Here is a 20,537-nt window from a genome sequence, read left to right as displayed (position 1 = left end):
TGGCTCTTCCTCCCTCCCTACAGCCTTTCTTCTGTGCAGCTGTGGAACACTTTCGGTTTGTAGTGGTTCCTCCCGGGCCCAGGCCAGCACCAGGCTTCAGTTTTCAGGTGTATCAGTAACCTGGTGCCTGGAAAATTTTTCTATCCCTGCATATGAATCTATTGCTAGTTTGTTATAGTCTGGTTACTGGAGAACACAATCTTATCCATTGTATTACCTCTGGATGTGGTGTTTGCTGGTGTTTAGCCTATGGATCTTTGAACTCATTTTGTCTAACATGCGGGCCGATATAGTAAAAAGCGCGGGAGAGCAGGCGAGCACCCGCTCTCCTGTGCGCATGATTCAGTAAATACATTTATTTAAATTAGGCCAGGTGCTAAAAAGAGGTGCTAGGGGCACTAGCGTATCCCTAGCGCCTCTTTTCGGACAGGAGCGGCGGCTGTCAGCAGGTTTGACAGCCGACGCTCAATTTTGCCGGTGTTGGTTCTCGAGCCCGCTGACAGCCATGGGTTCGGAAACCAGACGCCGGCAAAATTGAGCGTCCGGTTTTCAAGCTGTGGGCCTATTTCAAATTATTTATTTATTTATTTACTTTTTTACACTTTCGGGACCTCAGACTTAATATCACCATGATATTAAGTCGGAGGGTGCACAGAAAAGCAGTTTTTACTGCTTTTCTGTGCACTTTCCCGGTGCCCAGAGAAATTAGCACCTGTCACAGTAGGTACAGGTAATGAAACTGAGGAGCAATCTTCCTCTATAAGGCTTCCAATGGGCTTTGATTGTCTTAGGACTGTGTAAATTGGCAGGAGTTGGCATAAAATGAAACCTTTTAATATATCAGCATGAAGGGATAAGAACATAAGAAAATGCCATACTGGGTCAGACCAAGGGTCCATCAAGCCCAGCATCCTGTTTCCAACAGTGGCCAATCCAGGCCATAAGAACCTGGCAAGTACCCAAAAACTAAGTCTATTCCATGTAACCATTGCTAATGGCAGTGGCTATTCTCTAAGTGAACTTAATAGCAGGTAATGGACTTCTCCTCCAAGAACTTATCCAATCCTTTTTTAAACACAGCTATACTAACTGCTAATATCTGACATATTAGTTGAGGGACTGTCATCTGGGATTACAGGCAAACATTTGCATGTCTTTCTATACCAAACATGAAAAGTTTCATGAGATCAATTTTTTGTGGTGTTGGTAGGAAGAGTCTACCAGTTCTGAGTCTTCTATCTTGAGATGTAGTATGAAAATGAATGCCTTATAACGGGACCCATAGAACTCCTATGACTCTGCTCTACTTGAAAGTGTTTGGAGGAATCTCTGCTTCATGTATGAAGAAGGCTTATGCCTCTGTCAGGGTTTCAAAAATCCATTCGCTATACCCTGTGTTAATTTTTGAAATATTAAGTAGCTTGGCTCCAAAAGATAATTATTAATGACCACCATAAACCTGGAGCTGGTGCCAGGAATAGCATAATGTGGGTGGACAATCATACACCTGTGCACCACAAGGGCTTTGAGCATGTTTTCCCCTTGTCCCAGTGGCAGAACTGTGGCCTCCTACTTGTGGCACCTGCGCCATATTTTAGAAGCTGGCACTAAGAGTAGGAGGTTGTAAGACTACTGCAGTGGCAGGGAGCAAACATGTTATTTAGTATCCCCATGGTGCCACAGGTACAATGCTGTTGGTCTACATTTTCTTGTGACTTTGGGGCAGGAGATGGAGAAGAGAAAATGGAGATAGGAGAGATTGGGAAGCATCTCAAAGGGGAAGATGAAAGATTGAGAATCGGATGCTAGAAGGTAGAGGGCCTAGATGTAGTTGAGAGTCCAGAGATGGGGGACATGCTGGCAGCAATGGGGGTAACAAATGAGCAAGGGCGAGCAAGAGGTTAAGAGAGAAAATGAAGTGAGACTAAGGTGGGGGGGAGGGGGGCAATGGAGATGGAGAACCAAGAGTAAAGATTAAGAGGGGAAAAGCAAAGGAGTGGACGAAGTCAAAAGATGGTCGAGATTATCAGAAATGAAGAGTTGTTGGAGAAAAGAAAGAAGGATGTGGAGAAGAGCAAAATATATTTTAGTATGGGAGTGGAAGAGGATGAAGAAGAGATGGATAAATGTATAATGGGGCAAAAACCAGGCAAAAGGATTCAGAAGATACCCATGGAAAGACTGCAAACCTTATGTTAAAAGAAAAACTAAAACACAATAACAAAGATAAAAATAACTTTTTTTTTTAATTTTATGTTTATTAAGTTTTAACAATATACCAAAAAACAAAAATATCTTTGCTTAGAAATACAGCAAAAATTAACATATAAGAAATATATTTCACCTTATATAACAATAGGAAATAAATTTTTCTTTTCACTTTTTCCCAGGAATATTGGGAGAGAGATAGAACATTAAGGGAGAAAATTCAATGAAAAAAAACAACTTAATATAAGCAAAAACTCTCCTGCCTTACCTATCCTTAATTCTGCACGGGCTAATCACGGCATGACCCTCCTGGCGTTTAAGAATTCCCTCAAATGATCAGGATTATAAAATACATAAACATTCCCAGAGTATTTTATTACACATCTTGCTGGATATCTTAAAAGAAATTCTGCCCCCAGTGTACGAACCTCTGGGCGCATTTTCAAGAAATCTTTCCTGCGTAACTGAGTTACTCTGGATAAATCAGGAAATATACGGATAAGTCCTCCTAAATAGGAAACATTCTCTTTAAAGTAATGCTTCATTATTAAAGTTTTATCATACTCTGAATATAATAAAAATAACTTTTACAAAATTTTTGGTAGTTATTGAAATGTGACATTTTGGCAGTTGTACAATTTTCAATTATTTAAATGTGTAATGACTGACAATTGCCATACCCTACAACTTAAATGAAATTTGGTACCTACCGCAATAAAAGTTAAGGAAAATAAACACATTTTAAACACATTTTAGTGCATTATCTTCCCAAGTTTCCTTTGATAAACATTTATCTGTTCTATTTGGTTGCCTCTGAAGTCTTATGATGATTAACAAGAGCATTCTTACTGATAGGAGTGGAGAATTCTCAGTTGTCAGGTTGTCTGTCGACAAACAGTGCTTGTGATAAAGTTTGCAAATTCAAATTGAAAAGCAAAAGTGATAGCAAAGACCCTTGCTGGACTCCACTTGAGATTGAATGTATTAGTGAAGATGTATCGTCCTTTGGCACATATTGTGGCCTATCCGTTAGGAAAGACGCAAACCATTTTAAGCCCCTTCCTTGATTCCTGCATCATATACACAGCTTAGCAACAACATAGGTTACTTTATGAATGCCATTATGTCAGACCTCGCCTTTCATGGCTCAAGATCCCTCCTATTTACATTTGTTAATTGACCTTTGGTTAATTTTTTCTGGTTTCCTCCTCTAGCCGTAGTCCTAGCTACGTCATACCCCAAGTTCACTCGACCTTCTTCTTTTATTGTAACTTTGTCTATCCCTCTGCTACTTCGTTATCTGTTCTTGTTAATGTTCTTAGCGTTTTACTTCCCCTTGTTCCTTGTAAACCGATCTGATATAATCGAGATCATGAAGGGTTGGTAAAGAAAATAATTAAATAAATAAATATGATTGATGGTGTTGAAGGTGGCTCTAAAGTCTAAAAGAATCAGAGCCACAGCTGATCCCTCATCTGATATGTCCTAGAGATCATCAATCATTGATACTAAAACAGTTTCTGTACTCTGTTTCCTAAATCCAGATTGTTTGTCATCCAACATATTAGTAACCAAGCCCGTCCAAGGCACGGGGCATTCTGGGTTATGTCGCCCTCATTTTTCCTTTCTCTCTACCATCTGTCACCTCCACTTCCTTACAGTTTACTATCAGCTTCCTTCTCTTCCCTCCCCCCCCCCCCCCCCCCCCCATACCTGGCGGTTCTCTCTTTGGCAGCTGCGGATCTCTGTCCCTTCAACTTGAGGGGGATGGGAGCCCTTCTGGCACCCTATTCTCACCATTGACACTGTAGATCTTTCTCCATCCTCCACTGCAGGAGATGAGGTCCCCACCATCATGCCAGGTTCTCTGTTGCCACAATGGGTTTCTCTTCTCTGCCGGCAGTGGGGTGGGAGTCCTGCTGGCACTCCAGTCTCTCCATTGCTGCTGCAGGTGTCTGTCTCTCCTCTCCCAGCGGGAGGTGGAATTCCTACTGGTACTCTGACCTTTCCAGCACCACTGCAGGTGTCTGTCTGTACTCTGCCGTTGGGTGATGGGGTATCTGCTGGTACTCCAGCCTTTCCAAAGCCACTGTGGTTTTCTTTTTTTCCTCTGCTGGTGGGTAGGTAGGGGCCTGCCAGTACTTCAGCCTTTCCTCCACTGCAGCTGCTAGGACCACTCTCCTCCCTCCTGGTTTCTGTCTTTGCAGGGGTGGAGCACATTTCAGGGGATGGAAAGCAGAGGAGCTTATTCGCCAATCATGGCGATATGGGGTAGGGAATTTTTCAGGGGGCGGAGAGCAGAGGAGCTCGTTTGCATACTGTTGACGCAGGTGTGGGGTAGCTTTTCTCGTTAGCTTATTTCTTGAATAAAACTCTTGCAGCTGGACTAATTTTGCCATCCATCTGTCTACAGTCCTAATGATTGCATCCCAGCTATAGTGGCAGTCTTCACCGTCACTACAGCATTCATAATCCTGTTGAAACCAAAATTAGTTTCTTTTCACCAGTTAGAAAAGAAGGACATTCCTTGAATGTTCAGTATTAAAATTTACAAGTTGAAAATTGTGCACTTAATGTGACACAGTATTTCCCCTTCCTTCATTGTTAGATTCTAGCATGTCCACCAGAACTAGCAGCAGGGGGGTGATGGTGTGCTATTGTGTGTGTGTGTGTGTGGATGGGTAGATGGATTAGTGTAGGAGAGAGTGTGTGATTGGGAAGTGTTAGCTGATGTAAAGACCAGATAACATATACAAATTCAGTAGTTTAAAGGGAGCAGAAACCTTCACCTATGTGACACGGTTAGTTTTATTATAGAAGCAGAAGTATACAAGCTTTAATACAGTAGATATAGTTTGTCTTAAGTTTTGTAAGTTTTGCAAAGCAGTGTTATGACAAGATTAAATAAATATTCCTATGTAACTCAACCTGCACTTCTCAGTATGCAATGCCAACTAATTAACTTAGCTGAAAGATTGATTAAGCCAATTTAACTCACCTTTAGCTGTTGACTGGTCAGTACTTCAGAGAAATGGGACCTGTCTCTAAGCACAGAGGGAATTAACAACTTCTGGCAGGCAAATGACAGTTTACACCACAATCGGAAAGGAAAAAGAACCTAGAAGTCTCACATATGTGTTTGTGAAATATGTTGGCAGGACCAGGACAAAGAAGGACTTGGCTTGCCAAGGTCCTGGCAGGGATAAGGTTGGCAAGTATGATAAGTTAGCTGCTCCAAAGTTAATGGAGCCTGCTATACTGAGCAAGGAGCTCAGGCCTGGATTTATCAAAATGCGGGAAGTACCGCATGCGATTGCAAAAGGGGCGTGGTTTATGCAAAAATTCAGTTTATCGCAATTTGCGCTAATTACCTATGCGAAAAGCTAAGTTAGTGCACATTGCGATAACATTATCAGAATTTGCGATAGGTGTCAGACCTGTTGTATTTCCTTCATATGACCACTGGGTGGACCATGAGAGAGAGAGAGAGACTGACTGAATGTGAGTCTCCTCACTCCGAAGGTATACCTACCTATGGGGATGACATTATGGCTAGTCTCTCGCTCTCTCTCTCCCCCCCCCCCCCCCCACAGGCTCTTCAATTCACCTCAAATAGGCCTTACGGGAGACATCACAAAAGGCAATGAAACCTTACCGCACGTTCACGGCAGCTATCGCACAGCCTAACGCAATTCAAAGAGGTGTTGTTAAAATCGGCGTTACGGCTGTGCGATAGCTCTTCGCAGACAGGCTAACCCAGCCCACTCTCCGCCCCTAATTCCTCCTATTTTCTGAATTTGCATCGCACCATACGATATGGTGCTATCGCATGCGTTAAACACGTTTTCGCATGCGGTAAGGGCCTATCACATGCAATTAGCCCTTAACGCATGCGAAAACGCCTTATCGCATTTTGATAAATGACCCCCTCGGTCTGTAAGCGTGCTAGTTCACAGGTGTGGTGTTAACATGAACCGCAACAATTGGAAAGTACTGCACTGTTTAAGGTAAGGCAAATTTTAAAAGCTGGGAGATACGCAAGTATCTCGGGCCGGCATATGCTGTGCGGATTTTAAAAAGTGCCCAAGTATGTGTATCTCCCAGTACACGCACAAATGGGCATAAATGTGCTGATAAGTATTTACACACTCAAGCGTGCACTGGGGTCCTCTAACGCATAACTTTACTTCTCCTATGGATGGTGTGTAAGTAAAAAAAAAAAAAAAAAAGGCTAGTTAGCAGGGTTTTAAGGGTTTGGGCTAAAAGGATAAAAGAGAGACTTTTAACTGGGGGGTGGGGGGGGGGGTTAGGAAGTTCTATCCTTTATTTGGGTGAACTGGGAACGGATTGGGGAAACTTAATTGTGTCAGCGCACATATCTAATAAAATCCCCCCACTTGCGTGGTAGAGTTGGCATTTGCATGCATCCATATAAAATTGCGTGCACATGTACGCACCCACAGCCAGTTTTATATCAAATGCACATTTACGTGGGTACGTTGTAAAATGGCCGCATCTCTGGGTGCGAGCCGGCATGTGTGTGTGTGTACATGTACACCTGCATGCCTGTTTGAAAGTTTCTGTATGTTTATTTTCAAGTATTAATTGCTACTTTTTACATTTGTAAAACAGAGCAATGTACCTAAATTAAAAGCTAACAAAATAAAATAGCTGAAATATAAAAACAATAGAAATAGCAATTTGAATCGGGAAATACAATAATGTAAACAAAATAAGAGGTAAAATGAAATAAAATAAAGCAGAGTAATTCATGAAACATAACATTAAAATTAGGCTTAAAATCATGTTATAAGTGGGAGTGGGAAAAATGTTTGCGAAAAAGATGTAGAATTCAAATGAGGATAGGCTTGCAAAAATAAATGGGCCTTAAGAGCCTTATTGAATTTCAAGTAGTCTTTCTTGAGGGAAATGCTAAGGGGTATGGAAACCTAAAAGCAAGGGGATAATTAAGAAAAACAGGTTTCCCTATATCTCTTAAAATGTATTTCTGAAATAGTAGGTATCACTAAACGTTCCTGCTGGGAGGACTTCAGTGAGTGAGAGGGTAAATAAGGGGAGATTACAGGAGAGAGATATGATGGGGTGCCCCAGCGCAAATCTTTAAACTTTAGGCATCCTAATTTAAATTCAGTGCGTAGGGTGGCAGTGGTAACAACAGCAGCCTTGTGAAGAGATTCCGCAATCTTTGTAATCCATAGACTTTTTCTCTACTCAGGACTTCATTGCATTTGCAGTTCCATAGGATGCAAATACTGATCATTGATTGGATGTCATCACTATATATAGACACAAGATTGGTGGCGTGCCGATGTGATGTTCTTCTGCGTCCAGATGTATATTCATATTCTCACTGTTAATGAGGGCATCGGCGATCATTTGCTGAAAAATACCCGCTTCATAATTGTCTTTATGGCTGGATACAAAGTTTTTACTAAGAATATGCTTAGCAGGTTGTGTATCTGGAGTGTGCTAGCAAATTGTGAGATCAGACAAGATGTCTGATAGAAGAACAATACCAGTATTTTAAAGTGAAACTGGAGCAACGATCATATGGCTGAAGACTCTATCTTTGTGTTGCTTCAAGCCTGCACTTTGGTTCATTCTGTGCAAGACTGCAGACTCTGGTTTAGCTGGTCCATCCTTTTAGGGTGACTGGCTTCTTCTTAGTTCTTGTATGAACACCTCCTGCTAAGTCCTGCTGGCCAGCAGAATCTTAGTGCTCAACCCGAAGGGGAGGAGGCCGATATTGGCAAAACATTCTGGTATCAGACCAGTCTTGGTCTCGTTCTAGTCAACTCTAATATGGTCCAGGCCTGCTCCTGCTCTGGAGGTTACCATCACCGGCAGCCCCGCTATCACAGAAACATTACAAAGGTACCTAACAAAAATCTGTCTCTAACTAGAATCTTACGCAACTTTTGTCTCTGGCTTCAGAAATAAAGAGATGGCTGAAAAAATACAAAATCTGGAAAAGCCACAAAAGTAGAAAGACTCATTCAAAATGTAAAATGGGATTCACTTATAAACATAGAAACATAGAAATGACGGCAGAAGAAGACCAATCGGCCCATCCAGTCTGCCCAGCAAGCCTCACACTTCTTTTTTTCTCATACTTATCTGTTTCTCTTGGCTCCTAGTAACCTTTGGTTCTATTTCCCTTTCACCCCCACCAATTAATGCAGAGAGCAGTGATGGAGCTGCATCCAAGTGAAATATCAAGCTTGATTAGTTAGGGGTAGTAACCGTCGCAATAAGCAAGCTACACACATACTTATTTATTTACCCAGACTATGTTATTCAGCCCTTATTGGTTGTTTTTCTTCTCCCCTGCCATTGTAGCAGAGAGCTATGCTGGATAAGCGTGAGCTATTTGTTTTACTTCTCCCCTGCCGTTGAAGCAGAGAGCTATGCTGGATATGCGTGAAGTATTAGTTTTACTTCTCCCTGCCGTTGAAGCAGAGAGCTATGCTGGATATGTGTGAACTATTAGTTTTACTTCTCCCCTGCCGTTGAAGCAGAGAGCTATGTTGTATATGTATTGAAAGTGAAGTATGCATTGAAAGCCACATTATCTATCAACAATATTGAATAAGCCTAATAATTGGTAATACCTATAGCTTATGAACTCTTCGTTAATTTTACATACTCTTGCCCACCCCTATTTTTTTTTTTTTTTTTAAATATGGAGATGGCAGGCCTCCATCCTTCCGCTCCGTGAAGGTGGAACACCAACCACTGGCCACTGGCATCCCGCTCCGTTAATGCCTCTGTGGCTACTGCCGCTCCGTGCAGTGTTTTGCTGCCTCCTCTTTATACACTTCCTCTAGACCTGATGGATCCACAGTGTTTATCCCACGCCCCTTTGAAGTCCTTCACATTTTTGGACTTCACCACTTCCTCCGGAAGGGCATTCCAGGCATCCACCACTCTGTCCGTGAAGAAATATTTCCTGACATTGGTTCTTAGTCTTCCTCCCTGGAGCCTCAGCTCGTGACCTCTGGTTCTGCTGATTTTTTTCTGACGGAAAAGGTTTGTCGTTGTCTTTGGATCGTTAAAGTTTTTCAAGTATCTGAAGGTCTGAATCATATCACCCCTGTTCCTCCTTTCCTCCAGGGTGTACATATTTAGATTCTTCAATCTCTCTTCGTATGACATCCGATGAAGACCCTCCACCTTTTTGGTCACTCTTCTCTGTACCGCTTCCATCTTGTCTCTGTCTCTTTGTAGATATGGTCTCCAGAACTGAACACAGTACTCCAGGTGAGGCCTCACCAAGGACCTGTATAAGGGGATAATCACTTCCCTTTTCTTACTCGATATTCCTCTCTCTATGCAGCCCAGCATTCTTCTGGCTTTTGCTATCGCCTTGTCGCATTGTTTCGCAGACTTCATATCATTAGACACTATAACCCCTAGGTCCCTCTCCTGCTCCGTGAACATCAGCCTTTCCCCCCCATCGAATACAGTTCATTCGGATTTCCACTCCCCATATGCATGACTTTGCACTTCTTGGCATTGAATCTCAGCTGCCATATCTTCGACCACTCTTCCAGTTTCCTTAAATCCCATCTCATTCTCTCCACTCCTTCCGGCGTGTCCACTCTGTTGTAGATCTTAGTGTCCGCAAAAAGACATATCTTACCTTCTATCCCATCCGCAATGTCGCTCACAAAGATATTGAACAGGACCGGTCCCAACACCGATCCTTGCGGTACACCACTTAAAACTGCTCTCTCTTCAGAGAGAGTTCCATTTACCATCACACATTGTCTTCTGTCCGTCAACCAGTTTGCAATCCAGGTCACCATCTTGGCACTCACTCCTAAGCTTCTCGTTTTATTCACCAGTCTCCTGTGCGGAACCGTATCAAAAGCTTTGCTGAAATCTAAGTAGATGACATCGAGTGCTCTTCCTCAATCCAATTCCTTGGTTACCCAGTCAAAAAAGTCAATCAGATTTGTCTGACAGGATCTTCCCCTGGTGAATCCATGCTGCCTCTGGTCCAGCAATTCTCCGGACTGTAGATAGTTCACTATTCTCTCTTTCAACAGTGACTCCATTACTTTTCCCACCACCGAAGAGAGGCTAACCGGTCTGTAGTTACCAGCCTCCTCTCTGTTCCCACTCTTGTGAAGTGGGACCACCACCGCTCTTCTCCAATCACTCGGCACCACTCCCGTTTCTAGGGATCTATTGAACAGGTCACACAGCGGACCCGCCAGCACATCTCTGAACTCCCTCAGTATCCTTGGATGAATCCCATCAGGTCCCATGGCTTTGTCCACTTTCAGATTCTTTAGCTCTTCCCATACATTTTCTACTGTAAAAGGGTTTTCTTCTATTCCACTTACTTCCAGTTTCTTGTTGTGTAGAGATGGTCCTTCTCCAGGGTCTTCTTTAGTGAACACAGAACTGAAGTATTCGTTTAATATTTCTGCCATTTCTTTGTCACTCTCCACGCATTGATCATTTCCACCTTTCAATTTCACTGTACCACTTTGAACTTTTCTCTTTTCACTGATGTATCTGAAAAATGTTTTGTTACCATTCTTTATCTCCTTGGCAATCATCTCTTCCGCTTGACTTTTTGCCGACTTTATTAATTTCTTCGTCTCCCTCAGTTGACTCAAATATTGTTCTTTGTGCTCATCCCTTTGGGATCTTTTATATTTCTTGAACGCTGTTCTTTTAGCCTTAATTTTGTCAGCCACCTCCTTTGAGAACCAGATAGGTTTCATTTTTCTTTTGCTTTTCTTTACATTTCTAACATATAGAGTAGTTGCCTTGGTAATTGCTCCTTTTAGATTGGTCCACTGCTGATCCACATCTCTCTCGTTCTCCCAGCCTTTTAGTTCTTCCTCTAGGTACTTCCCCATTTCTTCAAAGTCCGTGTTTTTGAACTGTAAAACTCGGGTCTTTGTGCTTCTTCTCCATATTTTGTTAGTGATATTAAACCATTACTGTTTGATGATCACTGGTGCTGAGGTGGGCGCCCACCTGGACATCAGAGACATTATCTCCATTAGTGAGCACTAAGTCGAGTATAGTTCCTTCTCTAGTGGGTTCATTTACCATTTGTTTGAACAAAGTTACTTGCATGGCATCCACTATCGCTCTACTATTTTTAGATTCTGCAGATGGGATTTTCCAGTCTACATCTGGCATATTAAAGTCACCAACGATCACCACTTCTCCCTTCTTTCCTATCTTAAGGATGTCTTCAACCAGGTCTCTGTCCAGCTCTTCTTTTTGGTTTGGAGGCCTGTAAACCACTCCAATATAAATGGACGCTCTGTCATCTTTTTTTAGGACGACCCATAGTGCTTCTTCATTGCCCCAACTTCCTTGCAGCTCAGATGCTTGGAAATTGTTATAACTCAAAATCTTCCTATATCTATAATCATAGATCCCAAAATTATAATAATTTGTGTAAAAAAAACAAAACACAAAAAGCCAAATTCTTGTAACAAATTATTTGTTAAACAACAGTTCATAAAGAAAAATCTCACAAAAACTTGTGAAATAAGAGATTATATCCTGTTTTTTAGTTTATTTAAGGGCCAATGCAAGTTGATAATTCATTCAAACTAGGGTTATTTTTCTCACAAAATATTGATGACTAATGAACTGATTTAATTAACCTGTATAAATATACAAATGGACCTTTCCAAATTTAACAGTAAGAATTACAAGTAAGATGGTGTGGATCTGTTTTATGATATAGCGTTAGCTGGCAACTTGTGCTAAATATAAGCACAATGTGCCAAAATGCAGGCCTATGTGGGGCTGCAAATATGTTTCATCTGGAAGACTTCTGTATTCATCAGTCTTCACTTCAAAGAATATCCACATATTAAAGAGTGTTTCTGCCTCCTTCTGTAGCATTTCAATGCTTTATAATCCATCTATCCATATTCCTAAGTGAGGTACAACTTATACATGCATAATTAAAATGACAAAATATAATGGTAATAAATCATAAAGTGACAAACTCTGAAAACCGATAAAATAAAAATTTGTATTAAAAGTAACTACCTTAATCAAATCAGGCCTACACTAGTGTTAAACTGATGCCGCAGCATATGACCACCTGCCAAAGGGCTGTTTAAAATAAAAAGCCTTTAACCTTGGATAAGGTATTTCAGATTGCCAGCCCTGCAACCACAAATGTTTATTCTTATCTCACCCAAGTGGGAGTATTTTATTGATGGTACTTCTAATAAATCTCTTACTTGAGATCCTAAGACATGTAGGTGTATAAATCTTCAAGGATGCACTCATGCATGCTGGAAACACTGAATATATCATCTTGAAAACTAAACAGTAGGATCTTAAAGTTCATGTGCTAAACTACTGGGAGCCAATGTAATGCTTGTAAAATTGGCATGTTATGCTGATACCTGGCTGCACCAGAAACGGTGTGTGCTGCCGTATTTTGAGCTATCTGGAGTGCTCGTGTTGTAGAGACATAGAGACCTGAAAGAACAGACTTGCAATGATCTGTCATATGAATTATTGTCCGAAAATCATCTAGAGCCAAAGTGGACAATTTTTAAAATATATTACATACACCTTGTGTACTTGAGGCTTGATTTGCTAGTGCTGTATCAAAAATTACCCCTAAATTTCTTAATCACGTGGCAATTGCAAACCTCTAGCCCTTGATTTCAGTGCTCTTAGGGATATTTCTGGGACATCTGGCTATCATCAAGATTTCCCTCTTGTTAATATTTAACCGTAACTTGTTTGCTAGTGACCAGTTTCTGATTTTTCCAATCACTGTTTGTAGCCTAAAAATGGCACATTCTATTGAATCCCCAATAGGGAATGAAAACTGAATGTCATCATCTGCGTTTAACTTATAATCAAGATCCATGTCAGCCAGCAAAAATGGCACATAGGTCTCAAATATATCTTGAAAAGAGTGACTCACAGCGTTGAACCTTGCAGTACAGCAGCAGAGGGAAAACTATCATCAGTAGTCCCTCACTGAAATCGATCTTTTACATATGATTGAAACCAGTTGTAAACCTCCTGTGTTTTCCCAACTCTGCTAGCCTAGACAACATCAGTTCTTGATCTTTTGTGTCAAAGGCTACTGAGATGTCTGAAAAGATCAAAAAGTATCTTTACCCCCTGTCAAATGCTTTCTGGAATTTGCCAGTACTGTCAAGTAATAATGTTTCGGTATTATGACCTGACCGAAATCTGAACTGGGGCAGATGAAGCAACTCATGTTGGGTCAGGTAATCTTTTAACTGCTTTAGTACCAACTCCTTCAAACTAGTTCAGAAAGGTAGGGAAGATATGGGATGATATTTTGGAAAAATCTGCAGAATTTAAAGTAGCTTTTCTTAATAGCGGCCTTATACTAGCTAATTTTCAGATGGCAGATATCCTTTGCTTAGTGAGCAATTTACTATGGCTGCTATGGAGTCCTTTAATTCATTGCAAATACATTTTAAGATGGCTGTATCACAAATGTATGGTGGCAAGATGAATTATTAAATCACAAAATGAACTGTAACATCTCTGATCAAGGTACTACCAGAACTGAGTCCCAGATTTAAAAAAATGACTTGACTGGGGACTTCTGTCATGGGAGGCGGGCTTAACCTTGCATCCACCAACATGTTCCTCATTGTAGCTGCTGGAACTTGTATTGCATGCCTGTTTAGAGCTTATTATTAACTATTATGTATGTATCTGCTCCTTCGTTTCAGGACTTACTGCTTTCTTTTGTGCATATTGCACCCATGCTGTAAGCACCTGCAGTACCTGAATGTAATCTGCTTTGAACTGTCATGAAAGGCGAAATATAAATAAAAGTAAAAAAAAAAAACCAAACTGCATTACCAATGCCTTGTGCACCTCCACCTTCCGTACCACTTTTCAAACCATTTGCTCTGCACAGTCCTATTTCTTTGTAGGGTCAGTGAATTTTGCAGTACATTTTTGTTTTGTTTGAGAAAGTTTGCTGTCTTCTATAAGTTGCACTATTTCCCCTGCCCATCCCCTCATGCCCAGGGCCAAAGAAAAGTTAAATTGGCTAAACTTTACATTTGGAGACTTGGAGGGGAGAACATGTTTTTACAACCCTAATGGCCTTTTGCCAACTTGAGAAAGGGTCACTAAGTCAAGACTAAATCGGTTTATAATAAGTAGCATTCTATTGTAAACCGAAAGCACATTGACACTGAGGACATTGTCTTCTTTGTATGCGTCTGCACTGAGCTGTCCATTGGTTGAAGGTCACTGAAGAAGCTGTGCCACCTACATGCTATTTTCTGCTTAAGACATGAAAAGAAAAATGTTTCCAGGTCAGTTTTAAGCAAGGCCCTGGCAAAACCTAATCATTTGTTTAAAAAAACTAGTAATCTCATATTTGAGAACTTTTGGCAGTATGACATGGAATCTGTGATTCTTTTTTTTTTTTTTGCTGCTTCTCTGAATTACCATAAGGAAGCACACCAATTTAGTGCTGCTCTTGAATTCATTTGCCCCTGACATGTCCTTGAGGAAGAGCAGAAGAGGATGAAGGGTTGCTGCAGACTGCCATTTTGCATTTTCTCAGATCGACTAGTTTTTAGGGACATTTCCTTCAGTATAAGAGAAGACCAACAATAGCAACACTATGGGGACGATGCAATACAGTGTGCTAGGAGCTCACCGTATAACCAGCGGTCGGACGTGGGTTGAATGAATCCCCTAATGCAATAAAGGTATTAGAGCCTATTCAACGCGCATCCGACCCAGAGTGAGTTTAATAGTGCTAATCACATGCAAATGCATGTGACTGAGGCTATTAGCATTCATTCCAGATGCAAAAAAAAAAAAAAAAAAAAGTGCATCTAGGACGCACATCTAGCGCTCGGTAATACACCTGCCTGGAGCAGAAAAAACTGCTTTTCTGTACTGCCTCCTACTTAATATGGTTGCAATATTAAGTAGGAGGAAAACCAAACTTAAATAAAGTTAAAGAATAGGAAAAAAAAAGAAAACACCGGCAGTCGGGTGCAGGAAATAGACGCTCAAATGGCAAGCGTCTGTTTCCTGAACCCCCTGGCTGTTCGGTGTTTAGGAAAAACCGACGCTGATAAACTCAGTGTCGGTTTTTCCTAACCAGCAGACTGCCGACTCCGATCAGGTTCGTGTTAGCAAGGAGGTGCTAGGGGCACACAAGCAACCCTAGCGCCTCCTTACTAACATGCCCTCCCCCTAATTTAAATATTACATGGCGCCCCCCTTGGGGGCGCCTGGGGCGCATTAAGAAAGCGGGCACTGATTGCTAAGTGCCCGCTTTCTATGCAGATTTATTGCATCAGCCCCTATATGTCTGTCTAGACACAGGACTGCACTCTCTTTTTTTGATTAAATTTTGTAGGAGAGACTAAGATTTTCCCTTGACTTCTGGATTTAATCACAATTCATAGATGCAGTGTGGCCCTGATAGCAATGTATGGCTGGGTTGACAGTGGCGCCAGGAAGGGCAGAAGAAGACTGTGGCACGGAGTGGCTGGGACAAGAGTTAGCTGGTGGAGTCCGCCCTGCCAACTGCCAAAGAGAGACGTGAAAGAGTGGCCAACTGCAAGCATTTTCAAACTTTTCAGGCTTGCATTTATTGGCTGTGCTGATGTCATGCATCATGAGATCAGCCAAACTGGCCAGTCCGCTAGTTTTGAAAATCCTCATAGTGCCAGTTGGTGCACGCACTTCATTTAAGGGTAAGGAGTGAAGGGATTGCAGGCCGGGACTTGGGCCAGGTGTGAAGTGTTTGTAGGTGGGGGAGGAATGGAGACGGGGCAGAGCATGCCATTGTGTCACGCTCTGTGTGTGCGTTTCCAATTTGTTAAATATATTTTTAGTATTCTTTGGTATGGTGGAATATTGTTTTTCTTGCTGTTGCTTGCTGAAGAGTGAGTACGAGTCAGTGCTGCTCCAAGGATGTTGCGGTATTATTATAGGACATGATTATGTTCCTTATCAAACTGGTAATGCCCCTTTTAGAATGTTTCACTTTTGAGCTCATCGTGGGATAAGATAGTCTGTTGATCACCTTTGGTGGTAGTCACTTTGGCTTACAATGCCATTGAATTTCATCTTTTGTGACCAATCTGACCTTTTCCCTGATTTTAAGAGGTCATACTTGAGAGAGGCACATATTTCAAGTCACAGCCTAAATGGCATAGGTTCTCTACTTCAAGTCTCAAAGGCTGCAAAAGTCTGGTTTTCAGGGTAACTAAGCTGTGCTGTTTAGCCTTGTTCTTAGACTGTGTGAATTCAGCTGTATCCGATGAATATTCATTGTGGTTATATACAAAAACCAGATCTGTTTTCAGCCCTCGTCTAAGGTTGTGTTGACCTCTGTGCCAGCGGTTCTCAGCCAGTGTGTCGCCAAGCACACACAGGTGTGTCGTCACACTTCCCGGTCCCCCGCTGGCCCAGCTGCTCCCCACTGCTGCCCCAGCGAAATAGGAATTTATAATCCGCCCTGGCTTAACATGCTGATAGCCGGGCAGAACGCGGCAGGAGAGCTGGAGTCAGCGGCACCAGCATGGTATCTTCTTCCCGCTCCCCCGTGGCCTAGAAGAGGAAGTGGTATGCAGCGGCCACGTGTGTGCGGGAAGAACAAACCATGCTAGGGCGGTCAGCATCAGCCTGAAGAAGAGAAGAGAGGCACGGCGTGGAGCACAGGAGGAGCAATGTCAACCCCTGCGGCCAATGGGACCCCTTTCTCGAGGCCATGAGGGCTGTGAAGAGGCTGCTGCTGCCGCTAGTTCAGTGGGGAGAGAAAGTGAGTGAGCGAGCGAGCATATGTGTTTGAGATCCTGTCTGTGTGTGTGTGACAGCACGTATATAAGTGAGTGAGAGCCTGTATGTTTTAAGTGTGTGATTGAAATCCTTTGTATATGAAAGAGAGAGTATGAATGTAAGTGTATGATTGAGAACTTGTATGTGTAAGTGAGAGAGATCACGTGTATGTATGATTAAGAGCCTGTGAATATAGGTAAGAGAGAGAGCATGAGAGTCTGTGTGTGATTGAAAGCCTGTGTGTGTGTGTGAGTGTGTGAAAAGACAGACCGCATTTGAGTAAATGTGTTAAGAGCCTATACAAGTGAGAGTAAAAGCATGTGTATATGTGCGTGATTGAGAGCCTATGAAAGTGTGTGTGAATGTGTTTTCTATGTGCGTGAGAGAGACAGCATGTATGTAAGTGTGTGATTGAAAGCCTGTATGTGTGTAAATGTGTGATTAAAAACTTATATAAGTGAGAGAATAAAAGCACGAGTATATGTGCGTGATTAAGAGTCTATGACATTGAGAGAGAGAGCATGTGTATATGTGTGTGATTGAGAGCCAGTGTGTGACTGAGAGAGGAGAAAGTTGCAAGCAAACCATTCCTCCTCCTGCTAATTCAAAACAATCTCAGGGCACCAGGATATCAAATAGGGATGTGAATCGTTTTTTGACGATTTAAAACAATTGTCAGATATATTTTAAATCGTCAAAAATCGTTAGAGCCGCGATACAATAACAATTCCCCCGATTTATCGTCAAAAAATCGTAAATTGGGGGAGGAGGAGGGCGGTAAAACCAGCACCCTAAAACCCACCCCGACCCTTTAAAATAAATCCCCCACCCTCTCGAAGCCCCCCAAAATGTTTTAAATTACCTGGGGTCCAGTGGGGGGGTCCCGGCGCGATCTCCCGCTCTCGGGCCACGGCTGCATTAAAAGAAATGGCGCCGGTGGCCCTTTGCCCTTACCATATGACAGGGCAAAGGTAGCGCCGGCGCCATTTTGGTTCCTGTCACTTGACGTCATGAGTGCAGGAGATCGCTCCTGGACCCCCAGGGACTTTTGGCCAGCTTGGGGGGGCCTCCTGACCCCCACAAGACTTGCCAAAAGTCCAGTGGGGGTCCGGGAGCGACCTCCTGCACGCGGGCCGTATTGCCAATATTCAAAATGGCGCCAGCACTACTTTTGCCCTCACTATGTCGACATAGTGAGGGCAAAAGTAGCGCCATTTCTTTTAACGCAGCCGTGGCCCGAGAGCGGGAGATCGTGCCGGGACCCCCCACTGGAACCCAGGACCGGTTTTCCTGCCCTCCCCCGATTTACGATTTTTTACGATTTAAAAAAAACAAAAACCATGATGATCAGATTTCCCTCCCCCCCCCCCCCCCAGCCAAAATCGATCGTTAAGACGATCGATCACCCGATTCACATCCCTAATATCAAACGCTCCCAGGTATGCAGAGCAAAGCATTTTTTTTAATCTTTATTTTTCATTCTTGGGTTTTTGTGCCTGCTATTTTGAAATATTTTATTGGTATCTAGAAAATTTTGATATGAGTTTTTTTTAATTATTGGATATGCCATTCATCAGCTATTTTGAAAACTGTTCTTTTTGTTAATATGGTTTTACTGCTATTGATTGTATATTTCTCGATCTGTTTTATGAGGACTGGTGATGTTTCTCTTTTCCCTTTGTTACACTGCATACAGTCTCTCTGGCTTATTGCAGTTTCCAGTTCAGTTTTTGTCTGCATGCTTCTAGTTATGCATTTTGGTCTCTTTATTCTTTGTTAGGTGAGGGTCAGCACATGTGATTCAGGTGAGGTTTTCTGCTGGCGTGTAGTTTCTGTGTAGGGCTCTATAGCAGCCTGGCTTGGTCCGTTTTCCTAATAAGGGAAAAATAATACTGGGCCTTTTATTTCCGCCAGGAATTGTAATGAGCAGTGTGTCACTCACGTGATCGTGGTCTGTCAGATGTGCCACGATGGGAAAGGTTGAGAACCATTGCTCTGTACCTTCCCAGCGTAGCCGGCATGTTCTCCCATGCGCAACTTTGTTCATAATGGCAAAACCGTGCTTCAGAGCCTGAATTGTAAAAAAGCTCTCTGAATTACCTGGAGTAAGCAAAGGTGGAATGGTCATTTTTTAAATTTATTTGCTCAGTAGTACATCAGACCATACTGTAAGGAGAACATTAGTTCTAATTAGATTTCTGGCCTAATGCTAGAAAGATTTAGCAGATGTCCATAGGGAGGAGCTATGCTGTTGTCAGTAGCCAGGCCTCAGATCTTCTCTTTACAAGGTTTCAACATAAAGAGTTTTTGCTCCCGCCCCCTTTTTTTTTTTCTTTGCCCATATGATTGCCTTAATATAGTGTCAAGATTTAAGATTTAGGTTGTTTTTCATTCTTTTCTGGAATAAAGTCCAAATTCAACATCTTCCCCCCAACCAGGGACTGTTTTTTTGCGGGGTTGTGTGTGTTTGAAATACAGAAACTTGTATGCCCCGTTAGTGTCGTGTGTTGTTCTCATGCCCTTAAGTTATGCAGTTTGAATCTGTTTCCCAGAGACACCAGTTAGATCAAATTCCCTTCATTGTGATTCTATGGCAATATTTGCTTTTGGAGATGGAGAAATTGCTTTTCTGGAATATTTCTCTCTCCAATTTGGTTAATTGTAATTTGCTCTTGTTTCAGGTTTGAAAAGGGACTGGGTTGTTTGTTCATGATTGTCGGTCAGCATCAATAGGGGGTAGAAGATAATTTTAGAAGCTTTTCATCCCTGATTCCTATTAATAAAATATCATTGTAAAAGAAGAGAGAAGCATTATTGACACTCTCGCCCAAGTAAAAAACAAAGACTGTACAAATAACCCATGTTTGTTTATTTTCTTTATATGCCTTTTTTTTTTTTTTCCACCTCCTTCAGTTTCTCCTTCACTGGAACTTTGTCCGACTCTGTTCCTGCCTGCCTTTTTCTCCTCTGTGTTCGCTTGCATTTTTCCTGTTCTCAAGCCACCGCTGAGAGGTTAATTTGTGCTACGCTGGCTCTCCTCACCAGAATTACCAATGAGCATTTTGTTACTTGTAGCAGTTCTGAGTCCTTCTTGTCCTGATGGCCCTTTATCAGTAATGTGTTTATTACCGCACCTACCAACTTCAGTAACGGCTTCCAGAGGGTCAGGCATTCTGCATTCTGTGCATCGTGCCCGCGCCTGCAGAGCTGTGATCAATTGGACAGCGTCCCTTCTCAACAGGTGTTTGCTCTCTGAATTTGACAGTGCATTCCTGCAGCTTTTCAGGAAAGTACAACTGCATTAAAGATTATGTCTTACGGGATGCAATTTGGAGGCCCATTGGGCAGGCGTATTTGGCTATTCCTGGATGTTTGCCTGCCCAGGACAGGTCAGGAAATGTTGGGCTACTTTACATTTTTCATAGCCTGCCGAGGTATTCTTAAGCCTTGTGGGAATGCTGACTGGACTGGTTTGTTTGGTAAGATAGAGCAAAAGC

The 20,537-nt window shown here is 42.2% G+C and overlaps 1 protein-coding gene across 5 annotated transcripts in view; it reads left to right on the top strand.

Annotated features, from left to right (window-relative positions):
- ARID4B (AT-rich interaction domain 4B) overlaps positions 1 to 20,537 on the top strand; it is a 486,307-nt gene that overhangs the window by 39,683 nt on the left and 426,087 nt on the right. The window lies entirely within an intron of this gene.

This window comes from Rhinatrema bivittatum, chromosome 3 (assembly GCF_901001135.1).
Source record: "Rhinatrema bivittatum chromosome 3, aRhiBiv1.1, whole genome shotgun sequence".
In the NCBI taxonomy this organism is placed as follows: Eukaryota; Metazoa; Chordata; class Amphibia; order Gymnophiona; family Rhinatrematidae; genus Rhinatrema; species Rhinatrema bivittatum.
Note: the sequence above shows the minus strand (reverse complement) of the source record. Positions and strands in the feature narration are given on the sequence as shown.